Source organism: Manihot esculenta, chromosome 8 (genome assembly GCF_001659605.2).
Source record: "Manihot esculenta cultivar AM560-2 chromosome 8, M.esculenta_v8, whole genome shotgun sequence".
Classification (NCBI taxonomy): domain Eukaryota; kingdom Viridiplantae; phylum Streptophyta; class Magnoliopsida; order Malpighiales; family Euphorbiaceae; genus Manihot; species Manihot esculenta.
In genome coordinates this window covers 7,452,263-7,466,789 of record NC_035168.2, presented here as the reverse complement: position 1 = coordinate 7,466,789, position 14,527 = coordinate 7,452,263, and positions in this window count along the sequence as shown.

The following is a 14,527-nucleotide window of genomic DNA, read 5'->3' as shown; positions in this document are numbered from 1 at the left end:
CCAAGGACGACCTAACAAAATTCCACAGCAATCCATATCCATAATATCACAATTAAAAGATTCAGTGCAAGAATTACCGATCGAAATAGACACGCTGCAGATTCTATTGACTTCAATTGTTGGACCTTCCTTAATCCACCCAACTTTGTATGATGAATGGTGAGGTTGTGTAGACAACTGCAGCTTCTCCACCAATTACTTAGCTATCAGATTCGCACAACTGCAACTATCGATAATTAGCTTGCAAATCACTTTTCCCACTCGACACTTCTCTTGGAAAATCTTCCTCCTTTGTGTCTCATCCTCCTGTTTCGTTGAGCATAGAATTTTCTTCACCAAATAAATGATCTCTCCATCTTTAGAACCAGCAATAAATCCATTGTCGTCATCCACTTCCTCTTCAAATTCAACCACCTACTCAACCACATTAACCTATCGGCGGTCATTATTAACTTCTCTGCATTCTGGATAATTATTCGATCGATGATTGAGTTGCCTGCAAGAATAATATATGTCTCTGGTTAGTTTTTAATAAGGATTGGTTTTGCCTCTTTTGTTTATTGTAGTGATGTCCGCTTTTCCCTTACTGTCTCTCCTTTCTTCTACAATATTATGAGGATTACTAGAATTTACAGTCCTAGAAGGTTGTCCGCTGTAATTACCTCTATACTGCTGAGTTCCTATCAAACTAGAATTTTTATAATTAAAATTTTGATTAGAGTGATGTCAAGACTACCAATCAACACGTTCTTTCGCTCTTTTTGCCATCTCAATGGCATCTACCAAAGTGAAAATCGCAGCTACTCCCATCATATAGCAAATTTTGTGATTTAGTCCCCTCTAATAATGAGCAACCTGCTGAGCTTTGTTCTCATAGTTTTCACATCTCGCCTGCAACCTTTAGAACTCCTCTGTATATTCATCCACCCTTCGACTCCCTTGAATACAATTATGATACCGGTTATACAAAATCTGAGTGTGATCACTAGGCAAGAATCGTTGTTCAATCATCTGCTTCATCAATAACCAGTTTCATATAGGTTCAAGCTTCCTATGATAGCGTTCGTTTCGAACAGAATTCTATCATACTACTGCACCACCCTTTAATTTATAAGCTATAATTGGAACCTTTCGAATCTCTTCCATGCTCATAACTTCAAAAAACCGATCAACCACTGCCAACTAATCAAGGTCAGATTCTACATCCAACGAATCAGAAAAGTTTTGAAGGTCTATCTTTATCTTATAACCTTCGTGATAATCCTGTTAGGGATTTGCGGCTACAAGATTTGTGACCACAGGATTTGAAATTGACTGTGGGCATTCGACTGAGGTGGGTTGATTGTTATCCCATTGTAGGGCTAGCTGTCCGATCATCTCCCTCAATTCTGCCAAGGATGCCTCAATTGCAGCAAGTCGAGCCTCTTGGTTGTCGTCCATGGATGAAATTCTCTCTGATACCAACTGAAATAGAACTGATTAGACTCTGTTAGGAGTTTTAATCAATAATTGTAACGACCCGGAAACCGGACCGCTATCGGCGCTAGGATCCAGATCGGCTTAAGGCCGCCGGGACCCGTAGCAAGCCTGACATACATCCTGTACAACTGGTATAATCCCATACATGATCAAACATTCCATAAAAACTTTAAAACATTTACTATACCAAACTTGACCATAACATACAACATACTATAAACATATAACCCACACTAGAGCCCTCATCAAATGCCCTAGTGTGGTCCACATTACATATGTCAAGCCTGGTTTCTCATATAACATCATTTAAAACATAACATACATCATGTACAAAAAGGGATTAACCAGACTTTAGGGCCAAGCACACAACTAATCCTCAAGTTATTACATTATATTATCTTACAACATATCTCTACCTTACATTACATTATCTTACAATACATTATATCAATTACATTACATGTCCATACTAACATGCTAATCTATTACATAAACATAACATTAACCCTTGAGACTTCCCAATCTTCCTCAGACCTGCAAACCTGGGGGTTAGGGGAAAGGGGTGAGCTAAAAAGCCCAGTGAGCAGAACAGAGAAAAACAGTTTAATAAATCATATGCTATCATGGAATGCGTTACAGCATAAACATTTCACATCACGGATGGACATGACCACCAAAACTCCCTCTGTCTGTGCCCGGCCCTCGAAGGAGCTCCTCAGGACTTCTGTAACATAACATGGTGCCCGGCCCTTCGGGCTCCTTAGAACTTCATTATGCCCGGCCCTCGGTGGGGCTCCTCAAGACTTCATTAACATATCATAATTAGGGCTATTGGGGTCGCCTTGGTCCATCCACATCAACAATAAATTATGCAATGCAGCATCTTCGTGAAATCTAATGCAAGCAACCTAATACATATACATGGTATTCATGATGCGTGAACATGCTTAAAACATTTGAGTTAGTTCTACTTACCTCTGACAGACGCTGGACTGACTCTGCAACAGCTAACACTGCTGGCCTCCTCGGTCCCTCGAGTTCGATCCTACACAAGTGGACTCGAATGAGGTGCCAAACACACTCTAAACAACTCATAAAAAACTCCCCAAAAACCCCCTAAAACAATCTCAAAACATGCATAGAAAACAACCATGAAAAGGCTGGACAGGGCACTTTTGGCGGCCGAAGGTCCCTTCCAGAGCCGAAAGCCATGCAGGTTCGGGGGCACTTTCGGCGGCCGAAAGTCCTTCCAGAGCCGAAAGTCTGGCACCTTCGGCGGCAGGTTCGACGGCCGAAAGTCTGCTCTAGATCCAAAACTCAACTTTCGGGGGCAAGGTTAGGCGGCCAAACCATGCATCCACAGGCAGGTTCGGAAGCCGAAACTACCTTCGGCGGCCGAACCTGAGTTCATCCAGAACTCAGCCTCTTATGCATACAAGCTTCCCAAACCTTCCAAACACCCAAAACATGCATCCAACCTCTTAAAACCATGCATAAACCCTTGACCATGCATAGAGGAGCTTAAAACAAGCTTAAACTCCAACAACCAACATCACATAATCACATAAAGCATACATAGGCATAAAGGGTACATAAACCTTCACATGCTCAACTCATGCATTCCTAACTCTTTTCCCTTCATAAAAACATCATAAAATATAAGGATCTACACTTACCTCTTGAAGAACGAGAGTTGGTGCGATCCTAACTTGGAGATGTGGAGAATCCAAGCTCCAAAGATCTCCAAGCTCCAAAACTTCGATCTAAGCTTTAAAACTCTTCAAGACAACAAGAAAACTCATAAAAACCTTGGAAGATTGAAGGAAAGACATGAAATCAACCAAAGGAGGGCATGAACTCACCTGAGCTCGAGAATGGGGAGGAAACTCGTCCATTTTCGGTCTGAGGGCCTTTTATAGGTGGCCGGTCAACCACCTTCGGAAGCCAAACTTGCTCCCGAAACACCCCCATGTTCGGCGGCCGAACTTGAGGTTCGGCGGCCGAACCTGGTTTCTTCCCTCAAAGCCTTCGGAGGCCTAAAGCACTCCCGAAGCTGCCCCATGTTCGGCTGCTGAACTTGAGGTTCGGCGGCCAAACCTGGGTCCTTCCTCCTTGGCCTATTCTTTTTAAAACTCATTTCTTTTCCATTTAAAACCATAAAATCAAGTGAAAACATTTTAGAAACACATTTTACCCCTCTAGAAGACTCTGGCATCTTCAGAATTCTAGATCCCCATGGAGATTCCGCCGAAAAGTCGGGATTTCGATGCCAGAATCTAACCAGGTATTACAATAATGTTTGGCTAAGACAAAATTTAGAAAACTAAAGGCTAGAAGCCAAAAATTTCTTATTGAATTCTCGAAAATTGAAAAGTATCTCAAATAACCAAGAAAATGGCTATTTATAATAGTAAACACCCTAATATGAAAAATTATAAAAAAATCCAAAAAAATAATAAAGATGCAAAATTGACCCTAATTTTACTTGATTGTTTCTAGATTGATAATATCATCGTACTGTTACTTTAACAAAAATGAACAAAGAATATTTTAACTAAATATTCTTTTATACAATAGCTGAAAATACCTTGAACTCAACTTGTATTATGTGCAGAGCTATATATAATTATTTCTTGCAACTGCATCATATAGTATCGTCATTCACTAATAAGGCAAAGCTTGAGGTAGATTTTGCTCATCCAAATCTCCTCTCCAATTGTCATCTGTATAACCTTACAAAAGGAGATAATCATTTAACAGCATAATGAATAATTAGTTGTACCTTTGAGATATCTTAATATGCTCTTAATTACTTTTCAATGTACTTACTTAGGGTTAGATTGATATCTACTTTCATGCCCATAACATAGCATGATATCAGCTCCACATTATAGTAAACATTAGACCTCCAATAACATTTGTATAAAGAACATTTGTTATTTAATTCTTTTCTTATGGAGTCTTAAGATATAATCTTCAACTTAAAACTTCACATTGAGAAATATGATTATCTATATATTTACAATCATGCATATTAAATCACTTAACAATCTTTCTGGTACGTGAATCTTGAAAAAGATTTTTTGAACATCTCTCTAAATCTTGAGCCTAAGAATATGTTTAACCTTATTTTTAGCTATAGATATGTCGTCTACATAAAATGGTAAAATTGTAAATTTTATATTCAAATCTTTTTATGTGTACATAATGATCCTCATCAATTATAATGAACTAACACGAAATAAATATATTATGAAACTTGAGATATCATTATATTGAAGACTGTTTCTGAACTTTAGAGTTTATACATCTTTTTCCCTTGGCATTCTTTGATAAAACCTATATAGTGTTCTATTTGATTTTCTCCCTAAATTCTCAAAAGAAATTTTTTACATCCCTTCAATCGATTCATAAAAATTTTTATTTGCTAACAAACTTTTTTTAAAAAAAATAATAACACAAAGAAGTGGATGATTAGGATAAAAAAGTAAATTAGTGTTGAGGCTATACAATAGAGGTTGGACAGAGTTTTGTTGTCAATAGAGTGGTGGTATTATTTTCTAAGAGCTTACCTTATCTACGAATCTTTAGCAGAGTCAGATTACAAGCTCTTAATTTTTCTTTTGAACCCTTCTCCAGCTAGCGCAACTTTTTGTTTCATTTTGAAGCTAAGTGGTTAGTTTATCCTTAATATTATGATATTGTTTCTTTTACATAGCGCATGCCTATTTCTGATTCTTTAATGTATTCTTTTATGCAGCGTTTGAAAGCTAGTAGATCCTCTTTGAATCTGGTAGCGGTTGTCGAAACCGTAAAAAATAAACCTGATCAGGAATAATTTAGCCACATTTTTATCATAATTATTATTGCTTATTTACACATTTTTCAGTTTAATTTATGGTTTTTATCTTGTTTTTACAGAAAAGGAAGAAACTGGAAAATGGAAGAAAAAGTGCAGAAAATTCACAAAAGGATGATTTGCCCAGTGATTTGCCCCAGACACTCGAAGATCACTGGCCAAATCACTCGCAGAGACATAGAGGACTGACTCACAGAGGCAGTGATTTGCCCAGTGATTTGCCCACTGCTCGCCCAAATCACAGGGCAAATCACTTTGACAGCAGAAACTTACAGCAGAGCGGAAAAATGGACAGAAAACAGAAATTCGATTTTTCAGAAGTCCAAATCCAATCCAATCACTTCCAACACAAGACCAAGAGCCACGAAAGAGTCTCTCACCCAAGGAATTCCAATTGCAATCAAATTCAACATCAAAAGAGGAGTCCAAGATCAAATCAAAAAGGGATTTTGAAACCCTAGATGAATAAAATTCTGCAACTATAAAAGGAGAGCCTCCAAGCCAGCAATCTTATCTTCTGATCAGCCTCATCCAGCATCTCTCCCTCGCCAGAAACTCTGCAGTTGTTCTTCTTTATTTTCTTTTCATCTTTTTGTGTATTTAGTCCACCATGAGTGGCTAAGTTCCTTGTTTCTAGTTGAAGTTGTGAATATTCAGAATTGTGATGAATTGGGAGGTTTAATACTCCATTGTTGAACTCTTGTTTGTTTCAATATTTATGCAATCTGATCTCTTCTATAAATATTACTTGCTTTTAGAATCAATAAGGGCCCATTGCTTCTAATTTGCTAAGTGATATCGTTTGAATGGTTTAGGTCCGTAATTGCTTAGGTTGTTCAAATACACATTTAATCAGGCTGCATAATCTAAACTTGACCACGCGGTTGGCAAGGATAGAATTAGGTTTCTCTAAGTCTTAATGCAATCAACAGTTGTTCGATGCTACAATGCCCCAAGGACGTTCCTTGGCAACTTGTTGATTAGTGTTTGATTAGCGAACGTTTCCTAATCAAACTAGAACTAAGGAGGAATTTGGATTGTGAGAAGCGTTTTCCACAACCAAAACTAATTTATTGAAGTCAAATAGGAGTCTTTAAGAAATCAATGATCAATTCTGAACAAACTGAATAACACTCACACTTCAGCTAGAATCTCTCTCTTATTGATTTACTCATCTTTAAATTATTGCTTTCTTTTGCTATTTTATTTTAATCATCAACTCAAACCCCCCTCTTTTAATTATTTGTTATTTACTCATCTTGGTTATTATTAGGAAGATCTTTAGTGTCAATTCCCTGTGGTTCGACCCTATTGCCACTATCTACAAGTTTATTGTTGATTGTTTAAATAGGTTTATTTTTGACGGCTTCGACAACCGCCTATCAAAAATTGGCGCCGTTGCCGGGGAATTGATTTAAACTAACTTATTTTTCCTTTATGACCAGGTCTGGCCGTAAAGACACTCTTCTTTACGACCCTGAGATTGAGAAAACTGCCAAGCACTTAAGGAAGCAAGCAAATTTGAGGAACCAAGCCTCAAAGGCATCTTCATCAGCAACACCATCTCACAGAGCTGTTGCTACACCTACTTCTGCACCAACTGAAGCACTTGCTGTCACATCTGCCCCTGCGGCAGAAATTTTTGCACCAGCAGACTCGCCTACAGCCACTACTGATTTTGCACCAGAAACTGAGTTCCAGGTTATGGCAGAAAATCCAGCTATGGCAGCACCACCTGCTGCACGTGTTGAAGCTGAAAATCAAGCCAGAAACTTGCCTATCCAAGTACCTCAGCCACGGGAAAGAACCCTCGGAGAGCTAGATGAACCAGAAGGAGACCAAGCGCCCTTATGCATTGAGTATCCCCCATTGACAGCACCTTTTGAGCTTAAGACAGGTCTGATCCATCTCCTTCCCAAATTCAGAGGCTTAGAAAATGAAGATCCTCACAAGCATCTGAAGGCATTCCATGTGGTGTGTTCCACCTTGAGACCCCAAGGTATTCCAGAAGAGGATATCAAACTTAGAGCCTTCCCTTTTTCCCTTGACGACTATGCCAAGGAGTGGCTATTTTACTTGCCACCCGGATCCATCACATCATGGACTGATATGGTGAGAGCATTCTTGAGAAAATTCTTCCCAACCTCAAAAGCCATAGGCATCCGTCGAGAAATAAGTGGCATAAGGCAAAAGCACTCTGAAGACTTGTATGAATACTGGGAAAGGTTCAAAAGGCTGTGCACAAGCTGCCCTCAACATGATATTTCTGACAAATCTCTCATTCATTACTTCTATGGAGGTTTGCTACCCTCAGAAAGAAAATTTATTGACGCAGCCTGTGGAGGATCAATTGAGAAAAAATCAGCTCGAGAGATGAGAGACTTAATTTCCACCATGGCTGCAGCTTCTCAACAATTTGGAGACCAAGAGCTGCCAACAAGGAATATAAATGAGGTGAGTAATTCCATTTTATCATCCCAACTTTCTGAACTCACCAATGCTGTCCGAAGCCTTGTTGTGAGTCAAACCCAACAAGTCCAGCAGATTCAGCAGCCCAAGCCATGTGGAATATGTGCCAACAACCACCCTACTGATCTATGTCCTTCCCTTCAAGAGGAGGACCAGCAAGTCAATGCTATTGGAGGCTTTAATGGGCAAAGAAGGTATGATCCCTATTCAAATACTTATAATCCAGGTTGGAGGGACCATCCAAACTTCAGTTATGCAAGGGGACAGCAATTTCCAAGCCACCAGCAAAGAAACCAAGCTCAAGCTGCACCTCAGAATTCTAATGCATCTCTTGAAGAGATTGTGAAAAATTTGGCAAATTCTGTGCAGAATCTTGAGAAACAAATGGGGCAAATGGCTTCATCCTTGAACAAGATTGAATCACAAGGAAAGCTACCTTCCCAAACTGAGGTAAATCCAAGGCAAAATGCTAGTGCCATCACATTGAGGAGTGGAAAGGAGTTGCAAGACAATAGGGCTGAAAAAGTGCAAAAACAGGGCATGGAAGAAATTCTGCCAGAAAGTGATCAGGGCAGTGATTTGCCCAGTTTGCTTGTAGAAACTGACCCGATCGCTGGGCAAACTAAGCTGTCCAGCAGTGATTTGCCCAATTCTCCAAAGAAAGCCGAAAGAGATTTGCCCAAATCAACAGACCAGGCAGAATCAAGTCAAAGACAAAAACAGCAACCTATGGAGAAATTCAAGGTACCTCCTCCCTTCCCAAAGAGATTTGCAAGGTCCCAAAAGGAGAAAGAGGAAAAAGAGATATTGGAGACACTTCGCAAAGTGGAAATTAACATTCCTCTACTTGATGCTGTGAAGCAAATTCCAAGGTATGCCAAATTTCTCAAAGAACTATGCACAAACCGAAGGAAACTTGCTGAACGTGAAAAGGTAAGTGTGGGGGAGTGTGTTTCAGCTGTCATCCAAAGAAAACTACCAGTCAAATGCAAGGATAGAGGAATGTTTGCGGTTTCATGCAAAATAGGCAATGTGGGAATAAAGAAGGCCATGTGTGACCTTGGAGCTTCAATAAATGTCATGCCTCTGTCTATTTTTAACTTGTTGAATGCAGGTACACTCAAGGGCACCAGCATTGTGATCCAATTAGCTGATCGGTCCATTGTCTACCCCAAGGGAGTACTTGAAGATGTGTTGGTACAAGTGGACCAATTAGTCTTTCCAGCAGATTTTTATGTTATTGACATGGAGGAAGACAAGAGCAACACCACCTCTGATATCCTACTTGGGAGACCATTCTTGAGCACAGCAAGAACAAAAATTGATGTGCATGATGGCACATTGACTATGGAGTTTGAAGGGGAAGTTATCAAATTTAATGTTTATGATGCCATGAAATTCCCCAATGATGTTTCTCATGTTTATGGACTTGATGTTATTGATAATTTAAGTCAAGAAGTTTTTGATTTTGATCAAGAAAACTTACTTTATGAAGGTCTTTGCAGGAAAGGAAAAGTGGACAGCAACATCTCTGAAGAAGACAAAACAGCAGACTGTTGTAACTTGCTGGATGTGGGTGATTTGCCCAGTGATTTGCCCAGAACACCAGAAAATCTGCTCAAATCACCGCTCAAATCGGACAGCAGGCAGACAGAAAACCAGCAGACAGAAAAGGCACCAGAACTGAAACCCTTGCCTAACCACCTCAAATATGCCTACTTGGGAGCTGGAAATACACTTCCAGTAATCATCTCCAACCAGCTCAGCCAAGAAGAAGAGGAAAAGCTCCTAGATGTGTTGAGGAAACACAAGAAGGCAATTGGGTGGACATTGGAGGACATAAAGGGTATCTCACCATCAACATGCATGCATAGGATTCTCATGGAGGATGAATGCAAACCTGTTCGTGAGGCACAAAGAAGGCTGAATCCACCTATGATGGAGGTTGTAAAGAAGGAGATTGTGAAGCTCCTAGACATTGGGGTAATCTACCCCATTTCTGACAGTAAATGGGTGAGTCCCATCCATGTGGTACCAAAGAAGACCGGGATTACCATTGTCCCCAATTCTGAAGGAGAGCTAGTACCCACTCGTGTGCAAAATGGGTGGAGAGTTTGCATGGACTACAGGAAGCTCAACACAGCCACAAGGAAGGACCATTTTCCCTTGCCCTTCATGGACCAAATGCTTGAGAGACTTGCTGGAAAAAGCCACTACTGCCTCCTTGATGGATATTCTGGATTTTATCAAATCCCAGTTGCACCAGAAGATCAAGAGAAGACCACTTTCACATGCCCATTTGGCACATTCGCATTTAGGAGGATGCCCTTCGGTCTTTGCAATGCACCAGCCACTTTCCAAAGGTGCATGATGAGCATTTTTTCTGACTATGTGGAGAGGATCATTGAAGTCTTCATGGATGACTTTACGGTGTATGGCAACTCATTCCATGAATGCCTAGCCAACTTGGAGAAGATACTTCAAAGGTGTTTGGAGACAAACTTGGTTCTCAACTATGAGAAATGCCACTTCATGGTCAGCCATGGCTTAATCTTAGGCCATATTGTTTCAGCAAAAGGGATTGAGGTGGACAAAGCCAAAGTTGACACCATCAAAAATCTGCCCTACCCAACCAGCATTAGGGAGATTCGATCATTCCTTGGACATGCTGGTTTTTACAGGAGGTTTATCAAAGATTTTTCTAAAATAACTCAGCCTCTTTGCAGATTGTTACAGCAGGATGTACCCTTCAACTTTGATGACAGCTGCAAATCAGCCTTTGATCTGATCAAATCACTCCTAATTTCTGCCCCAGTCATCCAGCCACCCGATTGGAACCTTCCATTTGAGATAATGTGTGATGCCAGCAACTTTGCTGTAGGTGCAGTATTGGGACAGCGTATAGGTAACTCTCCTCATGTTATTCACTATGCCTCACGCACCCTAGATGCTGCACAATGCAACTATTCCACCACAGAAAAAGAATTGCTGGCTGTTGTGTTTGCATTGGAGAAGTTTAGACCCTACCTACTTGGGACAAAGGTGATTATATACTCAGATCATGCTGCACTAAGGTACTTAATCAAGAAAAAGGAGTCCAAACCTAGGCTGGTGAGATGGATACTGCTGTTACAAGAGTTTGATTTGGAAATACGTGACAAGAAAGGCAAGGAGAACCTTGTAGCTGATCACCTCAGCAGAATTCTGACTGAGATGGAGACATGCCCCATCAATGAGACCTTCCCTGATGAGCACCTCTTTGCTGTCCAAGAAGAGGAACCATGGTATGCTGATATTGTCAATTTCCTTGCTATAGGTGATTTGCCTACTGATTTGCCCAAACACATAAGAGACAAGATCAAGAAAGAGGCAAGGTATTATGTGTGGGATAAGCCCTACCTATGGAAGCATTGTGCAGACCAAGTCATAAGGAGATGCATCCCAAACCATGAGATCACTTCTGTCCTAACTTTCTGCCACTCCTACAGCTGTGGAGGTCACTTTGGGCCACGAAAGACAGCCTTGAAAGTCCTTGAAAGTGGATTATTTTGGCCTAACATATTTAGAGATGCATATTTATTTTGTAGGTCATGTGCAAGATGCCAACAAACAGGAAACCTTGGCAAAAGAAGTGAAATGCCTCAAGCACCCATCATGGTATGTGAAATCTTTGACATATGGGGCATTGACTTCATGGGACCATTCCCACCTTCCTTTGGCAACACCTATATACTTCTTGCTGTGGATTATGTGTCCAAGTGGATTGAGGCCAAAGCAACAAGAGCTGATGATGCCAAAATAGTGTGTGATTTTGTAAAGTCCCACATTTTCTCAAGATTTGGACTGCCCAAGGCAATAATCAGTGACCGAGGCACCCATTTTTGCAACAAGGTGGTAGAAACTCTCCTAAAGAAGCACCATGTCATCCATAGAACCTCTACCACCTATCATCCTCAAACAAATGGGCTGGCTGAAGTATCAAACAGGGAGATCAAGTCAATCTTAGAGAAAACAGTCTGCCCAAATCGCAAGGACTGGAGTATACGCCTCAATGATGCCTTATGGGCATATAGAACAGCATATAAAACTCCAATTGGGATGTCTCCATATAGGCTGATTTATGGGAAAGCATGCCACCTACCTGTGGAACTTGAACACAAAGCCTATTGGGCTGTGAAGAGCTGCAATCTTGATGTAAAAGAGGCTGGAGTTCACAGAAAACTGCAGATTCAAGAGCTTGAAGAGATCAGGCGTGATGCATATGAAGCTTCATGGGATTATAAAGCAAGGACCAAAGCCTTCCATGACAAGAACATCTCCAGAAAACACTTCCAGGTTGGTGATAAGGTTTTGCTTTTTGATTCAAGGTTCAAACTATTCCCTGGAAAGCTTCGGTCAAGGTGGATTGGACCATTCTTGGTTGAACATGTCTATCCACATGGAGCTGTTGACATTCGGAGCCCACAAACAAGCAAAGTTTTCAAAGTTAATGGGCATCGTTTGAAGAGATTCTATGAAGGTTTTACTGTCCATGTTGTGGAGGAGGTCCCCTTGGATCCCCCTTCCCCAGATTGCTGAACAAGACACTGAAGTCCAGCCCAAGACAGAAAACAGGGCGCTACTGGGAGGCAGCCCAGAGGCAGTGATTTGCCCAGTGATTTGCCCACGTTTTGCTCAAATCGCCAGGCAAATCGCCTGAAGGTACCATAATCACAAGTGATAGGGGCAGTGATTTGCCCAATTGCCCAGATAAACTGACCAGATCACCGGTCCAATCGCAAGATCAAGCACGCCATCAGCAAAAGGCGTGAACAGTATCAGTACAGCAATTGCAAAAGAAGAGTGATCTGGCCCAGTGATTTGCCCACTGCTTGCCCAAATCACTGGGCAAACCACCATGTCAATAATCAAGAGGGCCAGCATTAAATGATCAGGGCAGATTCACATACCCAAATCACTTTAAGTAGTCTTTTCTTTTATATTTTATTCTTTTACTTTTTACGCTAACTACTGTTTCCTCTTCTTCTTCTTCGAGCTTTCTCTTCTCCGACCACCACTGAGCCACCGGCAAACTCAAGACCACCATGGTAAGAATCAAGATGAGGGCCACCGGCGGACCATTCATGTGGAAGAAATTAGGGCTACCCAAACCACCCACTCCCTCTGACAGTGACGATGAAGCGTGGGACGCACCTCCACCGGCCACCATCAACACCGAGACACCACCGGCCACAAGCATAGGAACAGGACGCACCGATTCACCGGCCGTCCAGATATATCGCCGGCAAAAGAAACGGCAAAGAACGCCGCCACCACCATCCACAACAGCCTCGACGGCAAACCCTGCCGGCGAAATACTGCCTGAATCCACCACTTCCTCCAGCCACGGCCAGAAACGGCCAAGAACTCAGTCGCCACCTCCACCGCCGAGATCAGCGCCAGAACCACAAACCGCCATTGCCACACATCCCACAGTTCACGAGGAAGGCGGTGCGCCCAGTGATGCGCCCAGTAATTTGCCCACTGATACGTCCACAGACTTGCCAAGCGCTATGCCCAGCAATGTGCCTAGCGATTTGCCCACTGATTCCACCAGCGCTTTGCCCAATGATACGCCCACTGATGCGCCCACGGACTTACCAAGTGATGTGCCTAGCGATTTGCCCACTGATTCCACCAGCGCTTTGCCCAATGATACGCCCACTGATGCGCCCACGGACTTACCAAGTGATGAGCCTAGCGATGTGCCCAGCGACACACTCAGTGATATGCCCAGTAATTTGCCCAGCGATTTGCCCAGGCCAGCACACCCAGATCACATCGTCAAAGCACTGACATTCAATAAACTTTCTGAGAGCACCAGGCTGCTTAAAATCTCATCCCTACCATATCACCCAGGTAAGCATGTCCATCATACCACCCTTGGAGCACTGAGACTCCATTCCCAGGTCCAGTAACGCCACGCCATGAGCGTGTTTTCAGGAGGAAGAAAGCCACCATAAGCACCACCACCCAGCAGCCAGCCACTATAACAGCCCCTGCAGAAGAGACAACACAAGCAATAGGGCAGGAACCTGCAAATGAACCACATCCAGCAGCCCCCCGGCAGGATGCTCCTCAGCCACCTGAAGACGAAGCCCCCAACCAGACAGTAGAGGCTCGTCTCAGTAGGATTGAAGAACGAATGCAAAGGATGGAGCACTTGTTGGACCTGCTGGTGGACCATTTTCTGCCCCAGCACCATGACAGATAGCAATCTGCCCAGTGATTTGCCCAGTACTTGCTCAAGTCACTGGTCAAATCACTCACTAGCCAGGGAGTACCTTTCCCTTTTCTCCTTCATTTTTCTATATATTTATGCACACATTGAGGACAATGTTTGGACTAGGTGTGGGGGTACTGTTAGGTTATTTTTGCATCGATTCCATCATCTTTTTGTTTTTTTTTATTTGTTTCTTTTTGTTTCTTTTTGCATTGTTCTTACCCCTTTTTGCACACACCAGAATTTTTTTCACTTTTTGCACACACACACAGAATTTTGTCTTAGCTAATTGCTCTACTCAACATAGATAACAAGGTTGAAAGAGTTTCCTTATCTCATGACCCCATTGATTTGCCACCCCTTTAAGCCTAAATTGAATCATTCACAGTATGTTACCTTCACTTAGGGAGTTTTTCTCTTGAATTGAATCCTTAAATGTGCTAAGGTCAAGGGAAATA